The sequence below is a fragment of the Meleagris gallopavo genome, chromosome 3 (assembly GCF_000146605.3).
Source record: "Meleagris gallopavo isolate NT-WF06-2002-E0010 breed Aviagen turkey brand Nicholas breeding stock chromosome 3, Turkey_5.1, whole genome shotgun sequence".
In the NCBI taxonomy this organism is placed as follows: Eukaryota; Metazoa; Chordata; class Aves; order Galliformes; family Phasianidae; genus Meleagris; species Meleagris gallopavo.
The window spans coordinates 65,721,300-65,729,311 of record NC_015013.2 but is presented as its reverse complement, the minus strand read 5'-3'; the positions used below and the strand labels follow the sequence as shown (position 1 = coordinate 65,729,311).

The 8,012-nt window shown below is 47.5% G+C and overlaps 1 long non-coding RNA gene across 1 annotated transcript; it reads left to right on the top strand.

Annotated features, from left to right (window-relative positions):
- The first annotated feature begins 2,825 nt into the window (after positions 1-2,825).
- LOC116216507 lies at positions 2,826-7,974 on the top strand. The gene is made up of 3 exons (XR_004159393.1): positions 2,826-2,997; positions 3,834-4,010; positions 5,665-7,974. It is a non-coding gene; the product is annotated as an uncharacterized LOC116216507 (long non-coding RNA).
- The last annotated feature ends 38 nt before the right edge of the window (positions 7,975-8,012 follow it).

The following is an 8,012-nucleotide window of genomic DNA, read 5'->3' as shown; positions in this document are numbered from 1 at the left end:
AAAAAAAAAAAAAAAGAGGAAAGCTTGAATCTTCCATTTTGTCTAGATCCTTGATTTCTGCGTGTGAAGGTGTATCACCGGGCATCGCATTCATGATCATTCCTGCATCCATGCAAGCCCCCATTGCTTTCCTGGCACTGTTCCTCCTTTGGCTGCACCTGGCAAGCTGTGTGCTGCTGCTTACACGTGTTACAAACTTATCTCAGAGCTTGATGCCCTGCCTGCTTCCTTCCTGCTTGGTTGCTCTGGAAGCAGCAGCCAACAGAAGCTGCCCTGCAGGTGTAGGCACTCCCACGTGGCCTCTTGTGTCAGGCACTGCTGATACCAGGTCACACAAGGAGACCAAAGTGGCTCCTTTGGGAAAGGGGGAAGTTCTTTACAGAGAGAGTGGTGAGGTGCTGGCACAGGCTGCCCAGAGAGGCTATGGATGTCCAGTCCCTGGAGGTGCTTAAAGCCAGGCTGGATGTGGCCCTGGCAGCTTCATCTAGGACTTGACCTAGCGGCTGGCAGCCCTGCCTCTGGCAGGGAGGTTGAGGTCCCTTCTAACCCAAGCCATTCTGTGATTCTTATACTTCTGTGACTGGGCTGGTGGGCTGAGTCCTCCCAAGCAGCGTTCAACCTTGGTCTTAATTACTTCCATCCAGCTGCAGCCTGCATCTTTGAGGTCTCCATCTCAAACTCTGTTTAGATCACATAACGAAGTACTGTAGATCTTCAGTTCAGTACTGGGATGCTGTCCTCTGGGACCTCCAAAGGATTGATGGCAACAGTGGTTGAACACACCGTGACTCTCTGATTATCTGGGGCCAAGGAGAAGGGCTTTAAGCTGATTCTTTCTGTGCCTCAGTGTTCTATTAGCAGCTGGGTGAGCACACAAGGAGACACCCAGCAGGATGCACTCGTTGCTCCTGCCTTGTGCCCTGGAAGCAGGCTGTACTCAGGGCTGGGCGTGCTGCCGAACCCTCTTGCTGTGCTGCTTGCAGCAGTAGGAGTGGCAGACTTGTTTACAGCAGGGACTTGTGCATGACTTGATAAACCTGTTAGTCTATTGAATCTTTATGCTGCTGCTGAAAGCTTGCACGTGAAGCACGTGTGCAGGAGAGGATTATATCTAAGATGACGGTGAGTGAGGCCACCAGGCACAGGGGCAGAGTGCAGACCCGAGGTCAGGACTTAGCAGGTTCAGCCCTTCTTTTGATGGAGTGTGGAATAAGTGTGAGCAGGACCCTAAGTCTTTGTCTTCCCTTGATATCATCATTCGGAACCCGGAGTAGAGATCCAGCTCTGACATAGAAAAAAGAGTTCACCAAATGAATAGATACCACCAATTCCTAGACTGATTTTCCTTGAACTATCCTATTCATCTGAGCTGTGATACAGGCAGCCTTGGCTCGGGCCTGGCAAGGCCATGAAACTTAATTTTCTGTGAGTTACATCAGTACAGCTTTGCACATTTCTGTGACTGACCCACAAATCAGAAAGGAAGCAAAGGTTGGAGTTTTACAGGCGAAACCCAAAAGTTGATGGTAAAGAAAATACTGATAACAAAGTGAAAACAGAGGAAACAAACCTGCTCAACTCACTCTTCATTCTCCTTCCCTGCAGGTGCAGTGTTGCACTATGCACATAGGATGAGAGGCATGGGAAGTGTCTCTCTGATAAAGCATGCACATGTCCCTGACAGCATCACTGCCCTCCCTCCTCAGCTAAGGGCAAAGCCAGGCCTACATGCAAAGTGTTCAGGAGAAAGAATTTTCATCATCATTTCACCTTTTTAAAGTGGATTTGAATGGCCATGTGATCTTCCTGCAGCAAGATTGGGTTTGAGGTACACAAAAGTGGATGGGACAAGAGCATGGTCCATTGCGCAACCCAGATACATAGTGTACAGTATATAGTACAAACGTGCATGGATATTGGGTGCAGATTATAGGATGTAAAAGGTATATTTCTTCCATTTACACAGCCAGAGGAAAGCGTGCAGCTGGCAGTGCCACAGCAGTGCCTCTGGCAGCACCTCGCTGTGTCTCCTTCCAACATGGTAAGATCCAGAGCTTAGTTGAGTCCCTCCTCTCAGAGGGCCAGTTGCAAAGCTTCTGACCTTATTCTGGTGGTGCCTCATTTGCTGGTAGCAGTGGGGCACCAGGCTGAAAAGAGATACACCTAAGCACCGGATGCTCTGCTGATGAGCTCTGTAGAGGGCCAGCTGGGGAGCACCTTTCCCAGTTGTTAGCACCAGCTGCCACTGCGTGTTATGCACTGAAACGCACAGTTGTACATACAAATTATTCCATTTGGTCTCCTTGAGACAGGACTTCATTGCTGGGCCCAGCAAAGATGTGTCTCTCTACTGCTTGTCCTCAGGGCAGCCCCACGCTTCACCCGCTGATGAAAGGCGTTATCCTCCCTGCCTTCCGTGGCTCACAATGGAAATTAGTTCAACAGGATGAAAGGCTGGTGGTGGGAAAGCATGTCAGAAAATACAATGCAGAGAACACAATTCTTGGGAGAGAGCAGTTTGTTTTGTTATTTGAAAGAGCTCAGGATTCAGCCAAGGGGGCATAGTTATAATTTACTTTAAGGGATGCTGACAATTGCATTTGTCAGGTTGGATTATGGTCATACTGTCATAAAGGATCACTCTGTTGTTTTACTGCTAGTGTATATATGCATAAGTACTTTGGGCCTCAATGAGGATAAAAATATGGCTCTGATGTGTGAAAACCCATACTGCTGTCTGAATTTCCATGCTGCTACATGGTCCTTTGGTCGCGATGGGACTATTCAGTGCATGCATTTGAGCAGTTGAATGGATTTTAAGTCTTTGTAGATCTGAAATAGCTTGACCTGCTGACAATCACACTCTCTTAATTGCTTGTCCTAAATACAGGCAGCCTGAATGGGATATACCCAGACATTTTCAAATAGGTGTGATCTCAGTGCTGAGGAAATTGGACTGACACAGACACCTTGATCTGCCCATATGTTCAGAGGCAGGTAACTCTTAAGCAAAGTGACAAACTGCCCTTAAGTTTGAGTTTTGCTGTTTGTTATCATGACTTTTGTACCGGTTTGCACTCTTATGCTTCTACAGGTTATTACAATTTGCCATTCCCCTTTTATTTCACCTTATTTTTCATGTCAAACTCTCCATGTCCGAGGATGGAGCTATGTTTGCCACTATTTTATATGCATGTCACTACTTATATTTCTAAGTCAGATTTTTCCTTTCTACTAAAACCCTTAATATTTGAAAGTCCCAAGTACTCACAAGAAAGCTGCCAATGCTGCAGTCCATCGTGTTGCTGGGAGGGCTATACTGAGCCACATGGGACAGCTCTAAACCATTTCAAGATCCTGACACGAAATATATTTGCCCTCAGGCTGTGTACCAATGAATATATGTTGACTTCAGCATAAAGCAAGTCTGATTTGAATGAAAATGAATGGGCTTTGCTGCAATTGTCCACACTGAGGTGCTAGTGAAGAAACAGCTTGGTCATTGAGACCAGGAAAACACGCTGCCTATTTTTGCTTGTGTCAGAGCCATTACTCTCCCTTCTCCTCCTAGGGAAATAGTAATGAAGAACTGGATGTATGTGTGCATAGACAACGGCTCATGGTATTTTTTTCCCAGCACTTTTCAAATTGCTCTCTTCCTTCTGCCTCTCATTTACTGCTCTTTGTGCTGTGCTCCCGAAACACAGTGTCTTAGCCTGGGAGAGTTCACAGTTCTCTCTCTGCTCCCTTTTCTGCATCCTCATCCTCAGGGGCTATTCTGAAGTAATTACTTTTTGTATGCGGGTGGAAACATTAAAATATGTCTCTTGCAGATAGACAGATGGAGTTCTGGCTGTGCACATCAGCTTCACCCAAACCAGTCTGTCATCACTCATGCCAGGGACCTGCTGCATTCTCACCTTTGGGGAGCTTATGGTGTCCTTTGAATCATCAAACATTCTTCAGGACTGATATTTATGCCTGCTTGAGCCTGAGGAACTGTTGGGTTGGTGAGTATAAGCATTGCTGTCTTATTGTCTCTGTGGCAAGGTGCAGCATGAGGCAGCAACTGCTGCTGAGGGGCATGAGTGGGTTGGGACAGAGCTGGTGCCCATGAGATCAGCCTTCCCCAAGCTCCTGGGCAGTGACCTCCACTCATCACAAGACCAGGGGAACACAAAGCTGTCCCAGATATTTCTTCACATCCATCCACATTCTGCAGAAAGACACAAAACTATATGAAGAAGCTTGTGGAGCCCTGCATTTGGCTCTTTGAAGTTCTGATTTAGTTGACAAACCCTGAGTGTGATGCTACATCGTTAGTATAGGAATACTTTGATTTCTGATCAGAATGTGCATTTTCCTATGGTGAAGCATCTGCTCACGACCACATGTGAAGGTAGGAGTGACCGCGTGCAGCAAGACTTTAGGTTTGCTCACCAGCATCCCACTTTTCCTCTGTCTCAAGTGCACAGCCTCTTGGACCAAGGAGGTTGTGGATGCCCCATCCCTGGAGGCATTCAAGGTCAGGCTGGATATGGCTCTGGGCAGCCTGGCCTAGTGGTTGGTGACTTGCTTGTAGCAGGGGTGTTGAAACTACATGATCATTATGGTCCTTTTCAACCCAGGCCATTCTATGATTCTATGAATTTTACCTTTATGAGATCCTAGTGGGTTTTGTAGGCTTTCCTGGGGCTTTTTTGCTCAAAGGATGGCACAGATGAGCAGTGAGCACAGCGGGCACTGTCCCTTCATGCGGTTGGCACGGCTGTGATCGGCCATCCCAGCACAGGGCTGATTAGTAGTGGTACTAGAGCGGTTGGATGCTCCTCAAATGAGCCATGTGGCGGACGTTTAACCACAGCACCGGTTAACCGGTAACCGCAGCTCAGATCGATGCCGCCTGAGCAGCTGACAGCCTGAATAATTTACTGCATGCAAATGTGGGACCGGCCGTCTCCGCTAGTGCCGGCGTCCGATTGCCACAGCCCATTAATTGTAATTGCTGGTTTGTGCTGACAGGAGTGGGGTTGTCGCTCTGTGAGTGATTAGGCAGCTACCGGAGGCTGTTCTCCTCCCCTCTGCCCTGTGTGGGGAATAGGGCTTTATTTTATTGTTTAATTGAACTGCAAGGCTGAACGGAGTGACTCCCATATGCTGTTTCCTTCTGAAAACCCAGTAGAGGCCACACTCCTGAGGTCATTGGAGCGGGAGAGGTTTTGCAGGCAGGATCTGAAGATAGGCACCACATGTTTGTGGAGGAAGGGGTTCCCCCGCACAGGGCTCGCTGCAGGGATGAGGGCCACCAGGACTGGCTGTCCTCTGGGGTCTCCCCCCGTCTCTGCAGTGCCAGTATCTCTCCTTAGTCCAGGTTTAAACAATTACAGACAAATAGTCCACACCTCTTCTTGTCTCACAACTCCTCTCACCTCACAGATTTGTTTGCCAGGAGGCTTAGCAACGAAGCCAAACTGGAACAGGTTGCCCAGCAAGGTTGTGTATGCCCCTTAGCTGGAAGCATTCAAGGTCAGACTGTATGAGGCTTTGAACAATCTGGTCTAGTGGGAGGTATTCCTGCCTATAGCAGGGGATTGAAGCTAGGTGATCTTAAAGGTCCTTTCCAACCCAAACCATTCTATGATTCCATTTTTCTGTCATTTCCAGTTTAACATCCCTACCCTTGGCTGGGTCATCGTGCACAATTGCTCAGGTTCCCTCTGAAAAACCTTCAGATTTCTCTGCCAAACAGATGAAGTCCGTGGGAGGAGGAGAAGGAAGAGGAGGAAGCAAATTGGGGCTGAGGGAAGCTCCTCACCAGAGCTGGGCACAAGGGGGATCTCTGCAGAGAGGGGTGGCTGGTGTTGGATGCAGTGACAGACGAATGATGGTTTTTAAAGTCATCTTCTATTCAGTGGTGGCTATTGCAGAATGCAAACTAAAATGAGCACCCGCCCTTGGAATGGCTAAGGAAAAGTAAAAATAACCCTCTAGAAACGTTGCAGTGAGTCTCTTTGGCATCTCCAAGTATGTGAGCTATTTCAGGTATGTTTGCTAAACTTCTCTGTTACTTGCTAACATATGATACAGCTATGCCTATGTGTGTGTGCGTGCTGCACAGAAGGGAACATGTATCCTGGTGCAATGCTACACACGTTTCCTTTACATCTATACTGCCAGGACCCCATGTGTATCAGAGGAAAACAAGACGTGCTGGATGTTTTCTGCTCCTGTAGCTACAAATGGTATTTAGATTTGGACACCCCTTGGACATCTGAGAAGCAGGAATCATTTTCCTTGTTCCTTCTCTTATTTACTCTCCAGCACAAATTGCAAGCAGCACAAATCTTCTTTCCTATTTCCCCTCCTTGTCTATTCATGTACTTGGAGTACGTGGTTGAAAATTTCTGAAAAGCTTTCTGCTGGGAGGAAGGTACATTACTTGGTCCCTTCCAATACACTTATTTGATTGCCTTGATGGCCTTTAATTGCACCAGAGGAGGTTCAGATTGAATATTAGGAAAAAATTCCTCTCAGGAAGAGTGGTAACGCACTGGAACAGACTGCCCAAGGAGGTGGTGAAGTCACTGCCCTGAAGGTGTTCGAGAAACATGAGGATGTGGCACTGAGGGACACGTTGGCATGGTGAGGATAGATCAACAGTTGGACTGGACGGTCCTACGGGTCTTTTCCAAACTTTACAATTCTATGATTTTATAATTCTATTCCTCTGTCTTGAAATGTGCAAGTGTTAAGGAAATCCATGTGAAAAGTTTTATGCAAACCCTGTACATATGTATGTTGCTCGCCTGCCCACTCAGTTTTCCCAGCCACGTGAGCAGAGTGAGGTGCAACAGTTTGTGCCCCCTGGTTGCTGAGAAAAAGAGGTTCAAGGGCAGGTGTGTCAGAGGTCTATGGCATTGCTGTGTAGTGGGAATTGGTTAGTTTAGAACAAGGAGCAAGGGCAGCCAGCAAGGGGCAAGCTCAGAGCCTCTACAGATGCCAGTCTGACTCGGTACAGCTGTTCTTGTTCAATCATTGACCCCAAATGGAGGTCTGCTCTCAGATGAGGTGTCCACATCCAATGTGTGTGTGCATCAACCACCAGCTGGCTAATGCTGGGCTCAGTCCTCAGCATCCATCCAACCCCACCAGTGCTCTGCGGCCACTCCAGGAGCACTGCATGCTGGTAGGTGCCTACCTGTGTCTGACCTAGGGGCAGACGTATGCCTGAAAGTTTACTTTGCTTCTACTGGCTTATAAAGTAGAATGTGCACCTTTTTAAACAGAAAGCTAAAGATTGCAACATACTGTTCATCATGTTTCTGGCTCTGGGAGAACAATTTTTTCCTCAGTCAAAGCCGTGCTGAGGTCTCCTGGTATTTCCCTGGCTGAGGTAATTGCTTTGCCCTCACTGGAAAAGGGTGTCATCCCTAAAGCCCCGATGCTCCTTGGGGTCTGCGTGATTTCTGTGGTCCAGAGGAGCTGCATGAAAACACCTGGCTCAAGCCCATTCCAGCTTTGTGTCTGCTCCTGTGCAGTGCTGGGAGCTGCTGGATGGCCCAGGGATCAGGGAGGTCCTCGGCAGCTCTGCAGGTGCCCTGGTGCCTACGGGGGCAAATCATTGAGCAAGATTAAATGAGATATTTTGCTTCCTTCCCTTAGGCAGCCACGCAGCACAGGCTCTGGAAAGTAACTCATACTCACGAGCTCTGTATTGTGCCATTTTCTACAGTTCAGCACCTTGCTCCCAGCATCCCTCTTTGTGCCTCAGCTTTTATAAGGAACTGTGCAACATAACAACCTGAGGGCTGGGCAGGAAGGAGTGACACTTTGATTGACCATTTTACATAATCTTTAACAATAGTGGGGTTTTAGTGACTTGGTACAGCCTGTACTCAACATAAAACTGAGCCTGTTATCTAAAAGTGCTTCGATGGCAAGATAAGCTGCTAATGCTGGTAGAAGAACATTACTGAATAATAATACAATTATGTTTTGTTTTGTTTTTTTTT